The sequence below is a fragment of the Zea mays genome, chromosome 9, assembly GCF_902167145.1.
Source record: "Zea mays cultivar B73 chromosome 9, Zm-B73-REFERENCE-NAM-5.0, whole genome shotgun sequence".
NCBI classification, from domain to species: Eukaryota; Viridiplantae; Streptophyta; class Magnoliopsida; order Poales; family Poaceae; genus Zea; species Zea mays.
In genome coordinates this window covers 4,059,385-4,075,822 of record NC_050104.1, presented here as the reverse complement: position 1 = coordinate 4,075,822, position 16,438 = coordinate 4,059,385, and the positions used below count along the sequence as shown (strand labels likewise).

Here is a 16,438-nt window from a genome sequence, read left to right as displayed (position 1 = left end):
GCAGCCAAGGGGCCGAGCGGGCGGGGTGGGGCGGGCGGCCGAACCGGCCATGGGGCCGAGCGGCGAGAGGAAGGGGAGGGAGGATGGGGGAGGGAGGAGAGAGGGAGGAGGGGGGGCTTACCGGCGTCGGGGATCGACGGCGAGGGGCGGCCGGCGGCAGGGGGCGGCGCGGCAAGCAGGGGGCGGCGGCGGCTACCTAGGGCAGGGGGCGGGTAGGGGGTAGGGGCGGCGGCCTAGGTGGGGAGGGAGAAAATGAGGGGGGGAGAGGGAGAGGGTTAGGGAATAAGGGAAAGAGGGGGGGGGGGCGGCTGGGCCTATTGGGCCCAAGGGGGGGGGGCGCCAGGGGGCGGCTGGGCCGGCCGGGGTCGGCCCAGGGCGCGGGAGAGAGAGAGAGAGGGGAGAGAGAAAGAGAGAGAGAAAAGAGAAAGAAAGATCTTCTCTTCATTTTTGAAATCCGATCTTTCTACATGAATGCAATTGCACTTTCAAAGCAATCAAAAGAAATGCAAGGTTCGGCATGGTGCATCAAGCAACATAAAGCATTTAGGGTTTTTATACGTACGGGAATTCCAAACCGAATCCCGCTAGAACTTTGGAAAAGGTCAAGGTTTAGCGAGGGGAAAAAGAAAAGGAAAAGGTAACGCCCGAATTTTGGCGAGTAAAGAAAAGAAAAAATTCAACTGCAAAATTCGGGGCGTTACAATAGTGTCGCTTCGTCTCCAGTCCACCCTCCTGGTAAGCACCTTCGCTCCACCACCAGCAGTATCTCAACACCACATGACACAGATTCTACTCAAGACTCTACCCATCTATATATCGCTATTCTGACCACTATACTAAATATTTGTTGGTATACTTGTTGGTTTGTATGTTTGCTTGTTCATGTTGCATAGTTATCGGAGCGTTTGTGCCGTCTCGTGGAGGCCAGATCTGCAAGTCTACGCCAGGCAGTGGAGCTAGAAGCCAGTTCCGCGAGCTCCTCTTCCCCCTTCGCCGGATAAGCACGGCAAGCTCACTGGATCCCTTTGATGCATAAATTACCTATGTTTTTCAACTACAACCCTCAGCATGTTATTTTATGCATGATATGATTTTGAGGCAAGTTATTATGGCCACCCAGCCGCTTGCCTCAATCAATCCCTGATATATTTGTTACAAATGATTTGAGGAAAGGTGTGAGTTTTCAAAAAAAATGCTTTTCAAAATGTGTATGATGAAGGGTTTTCACCCTTATCACCTTTGAGTAGGGATGATCAGGGACTCCCTGGTTTAGGGGAGGGCCTAAGGTGAAGGCTCAGCTGGTTTAGGCGTGAGCAGAAGGATTGTCCCCACATATAAGGACTGGTTTGTCATCTTTCACTACCTGTACTCATGATAAGTACAACCACTCGAGACTGTGTGGGCAGTCACTCAATCTGAACTTGTACGGTCCAACCCCAGGGTTATGAAGGCTGTGTAACACCCACTTTGTAATGGCTAGAAATAATACCAATAGAGAAACAATTTCTCCTTATGTGGGTTTAACCTTTATACATCATTCCATGTGAACCCCATATGCAAAAGCAGATAGTTAATAAAAGAATATATGCCATTAAAATTATGCATGGTGTGCATTCTGTGACAACATAAAATAATATAAAAGAAAGGAAATATGTTAAAAATCCAAATTGGAATTTAAATTCTCAAAGGAAAATTTAAGAATTTGAGAAAGAGAAGAAAGAACACTAAACAAGGATAAAGAAAATAATTATAAAGAAAATAGTTAGATCTCCTTATTTGGGTTCAAATTGTACATTTAAAATGAATATAAATTCACAGTTAAACTTGAATTCAAATTTGAATTCTAGAAATTAAAAAGGGAAGGAAAAACAGAAAATAGAAACAAAAGAAAAGGAGAAAATCAGTTATGGGCCCGCGCAGGTGCAATTCGGCCCAACTCTGCTACTCCTTTCCTGTTTTCGGCCCAACTACCCTCTACCTGGCTGGCTGGCGCGCCGACAGGCGGGCCCGCGCCGTCAGACTCTGGGGGGCTGTGTGTGTTAAGCTAATTTCGCTGACCGGTGGGACCGACGTCGTAGCTTCGCCCGCGCGCGTGTGAAGATCCCGGTCGCTGGTGGGCGGGACCGGCTTGTCAGCGCCGTCTTCTCCATACGACGCGGCGCGTGCGTGACCGATTCCGCCGCCGGGGAAATAGGAACGGGCTGACGAATCCGCCGCGTTCCGGACCGAAGCTAGCGCCTTGACCAATTCCCAGGTGGGTATAAGACCGGACGCCGAACCCTAATCCTCACCCTCCTCTCGTTGCACGCAAATCCAGCTGCTTCGGGGAGTCTAGTGTCGTGTTCGCCGCTGCCGTTGATTCCCGGGCCTAACTCCGTTAGGGACTCGACGCGGGGCGGAGGTGTTTTGCTAGTACCCCAGTCGGGCGTCCGTGGCGGGATTGGGCGAGCCCGGTGACTAGGGAGACCGCGATTGCTCACCGACGACCGTGGCGAGCTCAGACCCGCACTTCGCCCCAACCCGGCGTCCAATTGCGGTAAGATTCCTACCTGTACGTTCCGCATCAACCCGTACTCCATTTAAACCGAGCCACAATAGAATAGGAGCGTCGTGTGGCCGAATCGCCCAAGTCCGGCGATCCCCCGTCATGAATGGTGGCGGCGCCGCCGCTTCCTCGATCGGGCTTCGGTAAAGGAATCCTGACTGCCCGATCTAAAATGAACGCTAGCGATTAAGACCCAGAGTACCGCTTTGCGCGTGAGACCGAACCCGTTCGATTGTGATCGATCGGTCTCGGGTGCAGCACGATTATTTAGAATATAGACCGTAGATCTTCTAGCGTGCGGTTCCGATTAGAAGCCGGGAGTACCCCTTCGCTTGATTAAACGTAGCCGTCTGATATTGATCCGGTGGTCGGCAGGGAGCGCTATTTTTTAAAGAACCATGATCTAATCTCGGCCTCTGGATCTGGATCCTACGGCTGAAATTGGAGAATACCCCTTTGGTTGGCAGATTTGCAAAAGAACCCTTATAATGTTAGTTAATCAACCCGCCGTCCTATTACACTGCACTCTGTGTCTACGGATTCTTACCCCGAGCCCCCTGCGCTTCATAGAAAATGAGGCCCAGTCCAGTGCCATGATAAATTGAATAAATGGATTAGAAAATAGGTTTTTATTATATAAATGAGTGCTAGAATTTGAATAATTCATAGAAAATTCATATGAGATCCAAATTACTCCTTTTCACTTTCTAAAATTTTGTAATTTTATTCTCTACCACCTAGAGTCTCTGTTTTGTCATGGAAACAGTAAGAAAAATAATTTCTCACTTAATCCTAATTTAAGCACATAAAACTTGGAAAATTCATAACTTAAAATCTATAACTCCAAAATTTATGATTTCTGTTTCTAGGATTTTATTTTAATGCCTAGATTATTGTTGTGTATTTTGTTCACATGTTTGGTGTGATGTTAATTTTTCCCTGTATATTGTGCTTGTTTGTATTGTGGCGAGTAGAAGAGCCCGTGACTGAGAATCCTGGTGAGCAGCAGGTTGAAGTAGCTGAGCAGGAGCTCATTGAAGGCAAGTTGTGCCCTTGACCACTTTTTACCCAATAATGTTCTTTAATATCACTTATTCATGCATAGGTTAATTTTGATGGGACCCGATAGGTCACCCTAGATTGTTTATCTCATTACCTTGTTTACCCCTGAATCACTTGGGTAGTTTGCTATTGCTTTACATGGTTTTGGGATAATCATTTATCATATCTATGTTCCAATTCTTTTGTTATTCTATTTATGTTCATGTTAAGATCATTAATGTTAATTAGAACATAGAGCTTAACTTGAGAAACACGTGCCACCACAAGGGTTTAATGGGACGCCCTTGGCTGACTAATTAGGAAAGCTAGTGGAAGACTACCTTACCCGAAAGGGGCAAGGGCAGTAGGGGAGTGGTCAGTGTAGGGAGGTCCTTGGTTGATTTTGCTGCGATGGCGGTCAGGCAAGAACCCTGCATTGGAGCTTCCTATAAACTGTAGCGGGTTTTTGGAAGCTAGTGGAACTTTGTAAAGGCCTCGTAGTGTTGCCCTGCCGCGCTTCCTAGGTAGAGGTGTATGGGAGTCGCGACCCCTTGGCAGATGGGTAACATGACTTGTGGGTAAAGGGTACAACCTCTGCAGAGTGTAAAACTGGTATACTAGCCGAGCTCACGGTCATGAGCAGCTCAGGACTCTCTGATGATTAAATTATGGAACTTAAATTCAATTTTGTCATTTGCATATGCATGGGTTTATTATTAATTTGTTGTATTACTTTATTTAAGGTTTGGTATTTACTTACACTTAGTAATTGCTAATAAAATTTTGACCAACTACTTAAAAGCAATGCTCATCTTTAACCATTCTCTTTGATAAGCCTTACACTCCATGAGCTCCCACCTTTGGTGAGTTCATGTCACATTATTCCCCACGACTTGTTGAGCGATGAACGTATGTGAGCTCACTCTTGCTGTCTCACACCCCCCCCACAGGAGAAGAACATGTGGTTCAGGAGGAGCCACAAGGCGAGGAGTATGATCTGATCTAGGTGGTGTTTCTCAGTTGACATTGGCGCCAACGATCCTTAGTTCGTTTTATATTTATTCTTTTATTTTGTAATAAGTCTTCCGCTATGTAATAAATACTCTGATTATTGTGACATTTATCTCTATACACTCTGTTATTATATATGTTGTCTTCTTGGCGCATGTATGAGATGCACCTGACTTTGTTCCTTAAAGCCGGGTGTGATAGGCTGGGGAGCACCGGGAGGATAAGGAGGGGGAATGTTTTGTCCGGTTTGGACATGGCGGTGGCCTGACTCCTTCCGGTATAACCGTTAAGGTTAGGACGTGCGAGGAAAGAAAGAGATTAGGCATTCGGGTCTCACGACGGTGAGATCGCAGAAACCGGACTAGTGGGTAAAGTGTACACCTCTGCGTAGAGTTTGAAAACCTATTCGAATAGTCCGTGTCCACACGAATGGACGAGACTGGTATGGTATGGCAATTAATGTTTTGTTCTCAAAAAGGGGTGCGTTTGAGAAAAATGGTTTTTAAAAGATCCGGCGGTTGAGCCGTGAGCTATGGTGGACGGGAAGTCCAGTAGCTGTTTTTGAAAATAAAAACCAGTGGGAAATTGCTGAGATACCTCGATGGTTTAGTCCAGGGGATTTTGATCTATATTAAAAAACTTCCTGCTCCTTTGGCAGAGGATGCACTTTGCAAAATACAAAATGTTTTACAAAACAACCCTGCATAAAATATTGTTGTTTCTGCAAAATATCCTGAGCTCCAGATATTCAATGCATTATATCTGATTACCCCATTCCGCGGGTGAAGGTGGGCTGCTGAGTACGTTTGTACTCACCCTTGCTTATTTGTTGTTTTCAGAAAAAGGAGATCGGGTAAGAGTTACGACTGTTCCCAACCTTGCCTGTGGTTGTTGGACCGCTGAATTGCTTCGCTGCGTATATCGGGCTGCTTCAGCCCCACTCTGATGATATGTCCCGAGTTGTGGACCAACTCTTAAAGTTGTTCGCCACCTTTATAGGTTTGTATCGTTTAAGCAGATCTGTAATCATCTGATGTATAAATGTGTTTACTAGCCTCCTGGGACTAGTAATTGTATCACATTTGAGTCCCAGAGGATTGGGACGCTTCAACCCAATGGGTGTAGCCCCCGAGCTTTGAGTGGATTTTTGAAAATAATCCACTCGAAGGTCTTCATTTCATGCCTTTTTCTGGGAATCATCCTTTCCTTTTGTCGAATGCCTTCAGATATCACCATTATATTATTAGCGCTATGCTTTAGAGGTCAGCACACATTTTTGTCTTTGAGGCTGAGTACGCGATCTGCCCATATCTTGCTAGGTCCTGCAATTTATTTGATCTGCCACTGATTGGACGTTCGATAGATGGCCCTTGACTAGTCTTCATGTCACTTCGTGCTTTGATGCTTCTGTCGATTAGACTTGTACCTTATCGGCTATATTTGGCTTTCCTTTGATCCTTGCTGATATCTCTCTTCTGTCTTGGAGTATTCATTGCATATACTGTACGGATGTGACAGTTTTGGAAAATATACTGATAATTCCTGGGCGTCCCCCCCCCAATGGGTGTAGGCAAGGGACGGCTTGGTACGCTGAGCGTTTAGCAGACTACTTCTGAGTAGTAACTTGATGTGACCGCGGGTGTAATCATATCGTCCACGCAGTTGACTGGAGTCCCAATGGGTGTCGTGTTAAGTAAAACGGCGTCAGCCGCCTGACGTGTCTTCAGATGGTTTGAATTGCATATTGAATTTTTGCGACTGTTCGGTGGCCGTGGTAGGAGGTGAGCAGTTGCCTTCTTCTTCTATAAATAGTTTTCTTGCTTCTCCGGCATTTTCACATTTCTTGCTGCTGCTTGCTGTTTCATCTCCTCTTCTTCCTTCCACTCCACCATGGGCAAGAGCAAGAAAGGTGGTGGCTCTTCGCATCACTCCGGCGACAAGCGCAAGCGCGAGCCGACTCCTCCCTCGGTGGACTTCGACGACTCGGAGTACTCGGAGGAGGAGTTCTCCTCCGAGTCCGAGGGCTCTCCGGCTCCTGCCTCTCCCCCGGCGTCGTCTGATGATTCAGACGACTCCCAGGGGATCGCCGCGGAGGTATGGACCTACATCCAGGCCGTCGAGCGCGCCGGGCTCGAGGGCTCGGATGAGTCAGAGTACTCCTCGGATGAGGAGAATTCCTCCGACCCGTCCGAGGAGGGTAGCGGCGGTGACGGTGGTGACGGCGACGACGACGGAGGCGACGGTGGCGGCGGCGGCGACAGCGGCAAGGGCGGCAACAGCAGCGGCAAGGGTGGCAGCGGCGACGGCGGCGGCGGCAGCAAGGACAGCAGCAAGGGTAGCAACAAGGCCAGTGGCTAGACGCCACTTGGTTTTAGGTGTTAGTGTAGATTAGTAGAAATAGTATTAGCGAAATAATGTAGTAGTAGCTAGTAGTATAGTTAGTGAAATGTAATGTAGTAGTAGGGAAGGCATCAGCTCATAATGAGTTGATTTGTAAGTTCTGTAATGCTTCCTTATGAAGAATGATTTCGTCCCACTTCTGTGTTCATTATTTTGCCTTCTGGTCAGTCGCCGATCGTTGTAATATTTACTGCCAATGATGTTTTTTGTCTGCAACGCTTGAGTAGTAACTTGGAGTCATCGAACCACGCTTTCGATTGCTTTATTTGCGACGTCGGTGCTTTGGTGGTAGCGGCCGAGTTATTATTAGTGATGTTGGCGCTTTTTGAAGTAATGGCTGAGTGATAGCGGGCCACGTCGGTGTTTTAGAAGTAACGACCGAGCGGTTACTGGTGATGTCGGCGTTTTAGAGGTAACAGCCGAATCCTTTGGAGCCACGTCACCGCTTTAGGAATAACAACCGAGTGACTGATGGCGACATCGGTGTTTTAGAGGTAACAGCCGAGTGATCGATGACGATGTCAGCGTTTTAGAGGTAACAGCCGAGTGATCGATGGCGATGTCGGCGTTTTAGAGGTAACAACCGAGTGATAACGGGCCACGCCGGCCGCTTTGGAAACAATGGCCGGGTGAAGTCTGGTAACATCAATGTTTTTAGAAATAACCGCTGAGTTAAAATGGGTCGTGTCGGCCGTTTTGGAAATAACGGCCGAGTGATGATGTGGCACGCCCGCGTTTTAGAAGTAACAGTCGGGTGATGACATGGCATGCCAACGTTTTGGAAGTGGCGCCGGGCCCAGGAAAACCCCATATGTGCTGCACTGTCGCACGCCTCCGCGTTCTGTGCCCTAGTTTCTGCTTTTCTGCATCCAGGCTTTCTCTGCTCTCCTGCAATATTGCTTCCGCTCCGCTCGCTAGCAAGGTTGAGATGACGCCCAAGCGGAAAGCTTCGAGTTCGTCTGTCGCAATCATTCCCCCCATCGATCCCAACAGTCAGTTGCCTTTCGCAGGTAACCATATGTCTGTTGTCTCTGAATCCGACCTTCTTCATCTCGTTTCTCTCGGAGTTCTTCCTCCGAAGGAGCTCTGTTCGTGGCGGATCTACCGTGGGGTCACTGTTCCGACAGAATACACCCACAAATCCATCATTTACGTTCCTTTTCTTATCCGCGGACTTGCTCTTCCCATTTCTCCTTTCTTCCGCGATCTCCTTGATTTCTATCGCTTGAATCTGACCCATCTGAATCCCAATTCCATTCTGCAAGTTTCTATTTTTGTTCATTTATGCGAAGCCTTCCTTGGTGTTTTGCCTCACTTTGGCCTTTGGAAGTATTTGTACCACTGTCGGCCTGGGATGGCCGGAGGGCAGCACCAGCTGGTGGGGGGCGCGAGCTTGGAGATGCGCCGTGGGAGGAAGATTGACTACCTCGACATCCCACTCAAGGACAGCATCAAGGGATGGCGCCTGGAATGGTTCATCATGGAGAATCATGGGAATTCCCTCCCCCCACGATCAGGGAGACACCCGGATGTTCGCACTCCGAGCTGGACCGAATCCCCCACAGACCAGGAGGTGGCTGAGGCAGGGGCTCTACTAGCTGAAGTTGGATTGTTGAAAGAAAGGGGTCTGACTGCAGAAGCTGTGGTCGCTGACTTTGTTTTCAAGAACATTCAGCCGCTGAAAGACCGAGCATATCCGGCCTATCTGTACCGAGGCCTAGCTGATTCAACCCGGGTAACCAACAGAAGAATTCCTGCTGTGGACTTGGTGAGCCGACTCAAAATGATACTCAGAGGCAAGGTGTCGAACATCGGCGCTCCTGTTGCGTACTCAGCCTGGAATCTGCCTCCTTCCAAGGCCTTTATCAGTTTTGTGTCGAATCCTCCTACCGGTGATAGCGGTTTGGGCATTAGAGTGCGACCCTCTCCCGAAGAAGTTAATGCTTTGGTTGCCTCACTGGAAGAAATTCCTGACGACGAGAGGCAGGTTCATTTTGAGGTGCCTTTGAATCCCAGTGATGCAGAGATAAGTGCCATGCTGGATATGTTAGCTGAGGATTCTTCTGATGCTGCTCCTGCTAAAACACTGGTGGTGGCGTCCATCCCTGAGGCCGGCAAAGCTTTGGATGCTCAGAGGTCTGACAGTGTTCGCTCGAAGCGTTCTCGCCGAGCCGATCAGCCCACTTCTCCTGCTGAGGGGAAGAAAAAGAAGAAGATACATCTTCGTCGAGTGTCTAGCTTGGATTAGGATGTCGGTCCTTCTGTTTCTGCTGCTGAGGAAGTGCCAGTGCCTGAATTTGCTGAAGCTGACCCCAATGGGTGTGACCCGACTGTTGTGGATCCCAATGGGTGTGACCTGGATGACATTGAACCCGATAGGTGTGATCTGGCCAAAGCTGACCCCAATGGGTGTACTGTCCACGTTGTTGATGAAGGTGAGGAAGGGGAGGATGAAATCCCTTTAATTCGGAAGAACAGCCGGCGTTACCTAGCCAGCGGGGAAAGCAGTGGTGTTCCTTCTCCAGCTTTATCTGCCCTCATTGGTCTGCAAGAATTATCTCTGGCGAACTTTAATCAAACTCTTGAAGATATGGTCCCAGAAGATCTGTTGTCGGAGCCAGCAGACGGTGGCATGGATGTTTGCACTGATGTGCCTGATGCAAGGCTGGAGTTATCCCGGGCGGCGTCCCGCGCCTCATCGACCTTAGAGCGCGGTCTTGAGGGTCAGGAGGCTGGTCTGGATTGCACTGCTCCCACAGAAGTGACTGAGGGTCCTTCAGCCTTAGAGGTGGCTGTTGCAGAGAACTCGGCCCTCAAGGATGGTGCTGGCGCTTACCCAGCCCCCGAGGGTGTTGCTGGAATGATCCAACTCGGATGGGTAGCGCGAGCTGTGACCCAGCCCCCGAGGGTGTCCGAGTGGGTTCTCCCTCCCACACTTCCATGGATGTTCACGTAGGGTCTTCTCCTCCACATTCTGGTTGCATGGCGATAGCCCAAGCCTTGGGTCAAGGAGTCGCTTTAGAGGCCAGCGTACCTGATGACAGAGTTCTGGCTTCTGCTGATGACACTGAAGTGGTTCCCACTGATGCATTGCGAGTTGTTCCGGTTGGTGATCCTTCGTCAAGCCATCAATTGACTTCCCACGACTTGGGGGTTCCCTAATTCTTCTCCAACCTCTAAGTATTTTGGTTTCTTCTGGTCTGCCTTTACCCCAGGCAGATAATTGTTCTCATGCTTGTCTATTTTTAATGCCAGGCGTTGGTTGATGAGATGGCTAGTCGGCTGAGGTTGCAGGGTGCCTCTGTCCCAGAAGGAGTTTTGTCTCTGGCTCATTGGAATCCAGTGCTGCTTCAGCGGCGTGTATCTGATTTGGAGGTGGCCAATGCCGGTCAGTGCTCTTTTGCTTCCTTTTTTGGCTACTTGATTAATCTGCTTTTTATCTGAACACCTTTGCTTGACTATTTCTTGACAGATATGGCTCGGCGGTATTCTGATCTTGAAGAAAAAAATTCTCAAGGTCAGACTGAACTGGCCCAGGTTTCTGCTTCTCTTAATGATGCTAACATGCTGAGCTCCACCCTCCGTGCTCAGCTCAACTCTGAAAAGGTCACCAGTGAATCTTGGCTTTGTTTGCTGTGTTCTTATTGCTTGTTTGACGTTTGGAGAAACTGATTCTTGTCTACAGGAGGAAAAACGTGGCATCGCCACTTCTCGTGATAACCTTGACAAGCTATATCGTGACGCCAGCAATTCGTTGACCATCTTGGAGAGGAGTCATCGCTTCACCAGGGAGGAGTTGGATAATCATCGTTATAAGCTGCAAGAGTCCTTGGCTGATGTGATTCGCCTTAGGCAGTTGGTGTCGACCAAAGATACTGTCATCAAGGATCTGCGTGCTTCCAAGAAATCAGTCGCCCAGGAGCTAGAAACTGCTTGGTTGGCTGTCAAGGCTGCTGAAGAGACTTCTGCTACTCTAAGGGCCCAGCGCGACAAAGCTATGGATAAAGCTATTCGCGTGGGGCGGATCCTGATGAGGAGACCTAGCGTGGTTGTTCCTGACGACATAGTGGCTGACGTGAATGCCGCCCCTGGTTCCTCGAGTCGTCCTTCTTCGTCAGTTGCTCCTGAGAAGAACATTACTAAATAGAAAACACTGAATGCTTGGAATGTGTGGTTAATGTGCTCGGATGTTTTGTTAGAGAACACTTTTGAATACTGAATGCTACTATTGTTTTCCCATTATTAGAATTCCATAGTATCTACAATTGTAGAAGTAAATGTAGTGTGATGGTTTTGAAATTTCGTCGTGGGGCATAGAAGTTGCCCTAAGATGGGTGATTGCAAACGTGCCGAGTGTGCCGTGCCAATTTAAGTCAGTGCCAACTTAAACCATCCGCTCCGTTAGTAGGGCATAGTGGCCACCCCGAGTTAAGTAAGCGTGAGCATGTCGCACCACCTTAAGTCATTGCCGACTTAAGCCGATTGCTCCGTTAGTAGGGCATAGTGGTCACCCCAAGTTTAGTAAGCGTGAGCATGTCGCACCGCCTTAAGTCATTGCCGACTTAAGCCGATTGCTTCGTTAGTAGGGCATAGTGGTCACCCCGAGTTTAGTAAGCGTGAGCATGTCGCACCGCCTTAAGTCATTGCCGACTTAAACCGATTGCTCCGTTAGTAGGGCATAGTGGTCACCCCGAGTTTTGAAGCGTGAGCATGTCGCACCACCTTAAGTCATTGCCGACTTAAGCCGATTGCTCCGTTAGTAGGGCATAGTGGTCACCCCGAGTTTAGTAAGCGTGAGCATGTCGCACCGCCTTAAGTCATTGCCGACTTAAGCCGATTGCTCCGTTAGTAGGGCATAGTGGTCACCCCGAGTTAAGTAAGTATGCCAATTGACAGCGAACAATCTGAGTGCCTTTGAAGCCTTTTTATTGATGATATATTTCTCAATTTACATAATACATCGTCGTCCAAATAGCTTCTGGGATGTAGCTAGGGGTAAAACTTCCTGAGGTGTTCTATGTTCCATGAGTTCCCAATTTCCGTGCCGTCCATCTGAGTGAGACGATACGATCCCGACCGAGTGACTTCTGCTACTATGAATGGCCCTTCCCATAGAGGTGACAATTTATGCCGTCCCTCCCCCGTTAGAATTCGGCAGAGGACGAGATCTCCCACTGCGAAGGATCGATGCCGTATGGCCTTATCATGATAGCGCCTCAGAGTTTGCTGATACCGTGCTGATTGAATCACCGTATTTAGTCGCTCTTCTTCGAGTACATCAACATCCTCCAGCCTAGTAGCTTCAGCTTCTGCTATGTTTTCAAAGATTAACCTTGGTGCCCCGAACTTGTGATCAACAGGTAGCACTGCCTCCGAACCGTAGACCATAAAGAAGGGAGTATTTCCATGCAGAGCTCGGCTAGGTTGAGTTATCAGGCTCCAAACCACATACGACAGCTCTTTGATGCACTTTCCTGCGAACTTCTCATTCTTGTCGAAGACTTTCTTTCTGAGTGCTTCTAATATCACCCCGTTGGCTCTTTCTACTTGCCCGTTGGCTCTTGGGTGCGCCACCGAGGCATATTTGATCTGAATGCTCTTTTGCTCGCAGAAATCGAAGAACTCTGAACTGGTGAAGTTGGATCCCAGGTCAGTTATGATGCTATTTGGTATCCCGGACCTGAATATTATGTCTTGTATGAATTCCACTGCCTTAGCTGAAGTTAGAGAAGCAATGGGTTTGAACTCTATCCATTTAGTGAATTTGTTGATAGCAACCAGTACATGAGTGTATCCTCCTTGAGCTTTCTTGAAAGGTACAATCATATCCAATCCCCAGCACGCGAACGGCCAAGTTACGGGTATAGTCTGCAGCTGCTGTGCTCGTAGATGCTGCTGTTTTGACAAGTACTGGCAGGCTTCGCACCTCTAGACTAACTCGGATGCATCACTCTTCGCTGTTGGCCAGTAGAAACCCGACCTGAAGACCTTCCCAACTAGGGTCCTGGATGCTGCGTGTACTCCACATTGCCCAGCATGGACCTCATCCAGAAGTTGCTTTCCAGTAGCTGAGAGAATGCATTTCATGAGGACTCCTGATGCGCCCCTTCTGTATAGTGTTTCCCCGATGAGTGTATAGTGAGCTGACTGTCTTGCGATGCGCTCGGCTGCATTCTTGTCATCTGGTTCCTCCTCATTCTTTATATACCTGATGATCGGCTCCCTCCAGTCATCAGAATCTGACTCTGGTTGGCTCAGAGTATTACATTCTTCTGCTAGATCCAGTGAAATGCTTGGGTGTAATATTTCTTGAACAAAAACTCCAGGCGGGACCTGAGTTCGACTGGATCCTAGCTTGGACAATACATCAGCTGTCGTGTTTCGATCTCTCTCCACATGGTGAAATTCCAGACCTTCAAATTTGTCTTCTAGTTTCCGGACAGTAGTGCAGTATTTTCCCATGGAATCGTTCGAACAATCCCATTCTTTATTTAACTGACTTATGACCACCAGAGAATCTCCATATACCATCAGTCTCTTGATGCCTAGTGATATGGCAATGTTCAGTCCATGAATCAGAGCTTCGTATTCGGCTGCATTGTTAGATGCCGGGAACAACAATTGAAGAGCATACTTGAGTGGTTCACCTCCAGGTGCAATAAAGAGGATCCCTGCGCCTGCTCCCTACAGCTTCAGCGAGCCATCAAAATACATTCGCCACACTTTTGCGGTTTCCGGGTTATCTGGCACCTGCTGCTCAGTCCATTTTGATACGAAGTCAACCAGTGCTTGAGTTTTGATGGCAGTGCGAGGTCGAAATTCAATGTCATGAGATCCCAGCTCATAAGCCCACTTGGCTATTCTCCCGATGGCTTCTTTGTTGTGAAGAATATCTCCTATCGGAAATCCAGTGACTACTATGACTTTGTGGTCATCGAAGTAGTGACGGAGCTTGCGTGCAGTTAGAAGTACTGCATATAATAGCTTTTGGACTTGAGGGTATTTTTTCTTCGAGGGACCCAGGACTTCACTGATGAAATAGATAGGGTGTTGTACTGGGTATGCATGTCCTTCTTCTGCTCGCTCGACTACCAACGTGGTGCTCACCACGTGAGTCGTGCAAGAGATATATAACAGCAGATCTTCAGCTGGTTGAGTCGGCGTGGCTCGACACGGTGGTTTCAACACTGGTGGTGTTGTTAGGAACTTTTTCAACGCATCTAGAGCTTCCTGTGCTTCTGAAGTCCACTGAAATTTGTCCACCTTCTTGAGTAACTTATAAAATGGTAAGCCTTTTTCTCCCAGCCTGGATATGAATCTGCTCAGAGCTGCCATACATCCGGTAAGTCTTTGAACTTTCTTCTATGATCGTGGTGCTTCCATCCTCATGATAGCCTCGATCTTTTCTGGATTGGCTTCAATCCCTCGGTGGCTGACAATAAACCCGAGCAACTTTCCTGCTGGTACTCCGAAAACACATTTTTCGGGATTAAGCTTCCATCGATATCGTCGTAGACTGTTGAAGACCAGCTGTAAATCTTCAATGAAATTTTCTGAATTTTCTGTTTTGATCACCACATCATCCACATAAGCTTCCACACGCTTGCCCCGGTGATCGGCTAAGCATGTTTGAATAGCTCTCTGATAAGTCGCCCCAGCGTTTTTGAGGCTGAACGGCATGGAGGTATAGCAGAAAGCTCCAAATGGAGTGATGAATGCTGTTTTTTCTTCGTCTTCTTTTGCCAAACTAATCTGATGATACCCAGAGTAGCAATCCAAGAAAGACAACACAGAACATCCGGCGGTGGAATCTACCACCTGATCTATCCTAGGAAACCCGAAGGGATCCTTTGGACAGTGTTTGTTGAGATCCGTATAGTCGACGCACATGCGCCAATCCACTTTATTCTTTTTTAGTACAAGAACAGGATTAGCTAGCCACTCAGGATGCAACACCTCTCTAATAAATCCTGCCGCGACCAAGCGAGCCAACTCAGCACGAATGGCTTCTCTCTTGTCGGGCATGAAGCGACGTAATTTCTGTCGGATCGGCCTCGCCTGGGGGTAGACCTTCAATTTGTGCTCGGCCAGTTCTCTCGGGACTCCCGGTATATCCGCAGGTTGCCATGCGAATACGTCTCGGTTATCTTGCAGAAACTGGACGAGCGTGCCTTCCTATTTATCATCCAGACTGGAACTAATGATAGCAGTTTTGCGCTCGTCGGTGAACCCGAGATTGATTCTCTTGGTTTCTTCAGTCGGCCGCATAGAGGTCACGGCTTGAGCTTCATTCGCGGGTATTTCGAGATCTTGCTCAGGCTTAGAATTCGCCTGCGCAGAAGAAGTCACCGATGGTTTGGTGGTGAGGGCCACCTGAATGGCCACTCGGAAACATTCTGCGGCGCCTTGGAAGTCAACGCGCACAGTTATGATCCCTTGCGGTCCTGGCATCTTCAATATCATGTATGTATAATGCGGGATGGCCATGAACTTTGCCAATCCAGGCCTCCCGATGATGGTGTTGTACCCGCAATCGAAGTTTGCCACCTTGAACCTTAGGAACTCGGTTCTGTAGTTCTCCGGAGTTCCGAAGGTGACCGGCATGTAGATGTGGCTCAGTGGGTATTCTCCTTCAGTCGGCACGATGCCGAAGAAAGGAGTGTCCGACTCGTGGAGCTCTTTGAGGTGAACCCCCAAGCCTTGGAGTGTCCGGGGGAAGGTGACGTTGATGCTGCTCCCCCAATCCACTAATACCTTCTTTACCCTGCTCTCTCGGATCACCAGATCGACGAGGAGCGGGTATTTGCCTGGGTGGTCGAAGTTGAGCCACTGATCTGCCCGGGTGAAGGTGATCGGGAGCTCAGACCATCGGTACGGGGCGGGAGGACCGGTAGCTGCCACTAGTATCTAACAATCGTTGAGCTTTTGTTGTCTCTTATTCTCCTGCGATCCGTGTCCGATGACATTGACCTCTCTGTCGACGCACGGGAAGGCTCCACCTCCTCCCTCCTCCTATTGCTGGGGTTGTCGCGGTTCTCCTGGTCCTCCTCGCGGCGGGGGAGGAGGTAGAGGTTGGAAGGGTCGGCCGTGCCCGACGGAGTGCTTGAAGTCTCTGCAGTTCCGTAGGGTGTGGCGCATGTCCTTGTGGTACGGGCACTGGGCATCGAGGATGTCATCCAGCGTGCATTCGCCTCCACGAGGTCCTCCTCAGGCACGAGAGGCAGGTGGTCTGGCGGCGTGGACTTCTTCGTGAGGCCTCTTCTCCCAACGCTTGTCGGGCTGCTGGTTCGTGTCGCGTCGCGGTGCCGCTAGTGCTAGCTTTGCTCCTCCGATGAGGTCCTGAGCTCACTCGTCGGCGGTGACGTAGAGGTCGGCTTCCCGGAATAGCTGCTCGGAGGTAGTCGGCACCTTCTGTAGTATGGTTTGGATGAAGGCCGAGTC

At 49.0% G+C, this 16,438-nt stretch overlaps 1 pseudogene; it reads left to right on the top strand.

Annotated features, from left to right (window-relative positions):
• Positions 1 to 10,267: 10,267 nt before the first annotated feature.
• Positions 10,268 to 11,144, top strand: LOC109942269 (uncharacterized; annotated as a pseudogene).
• Positions 11,145 to 16,438: the final 5,294 nt, after the last annotated feature.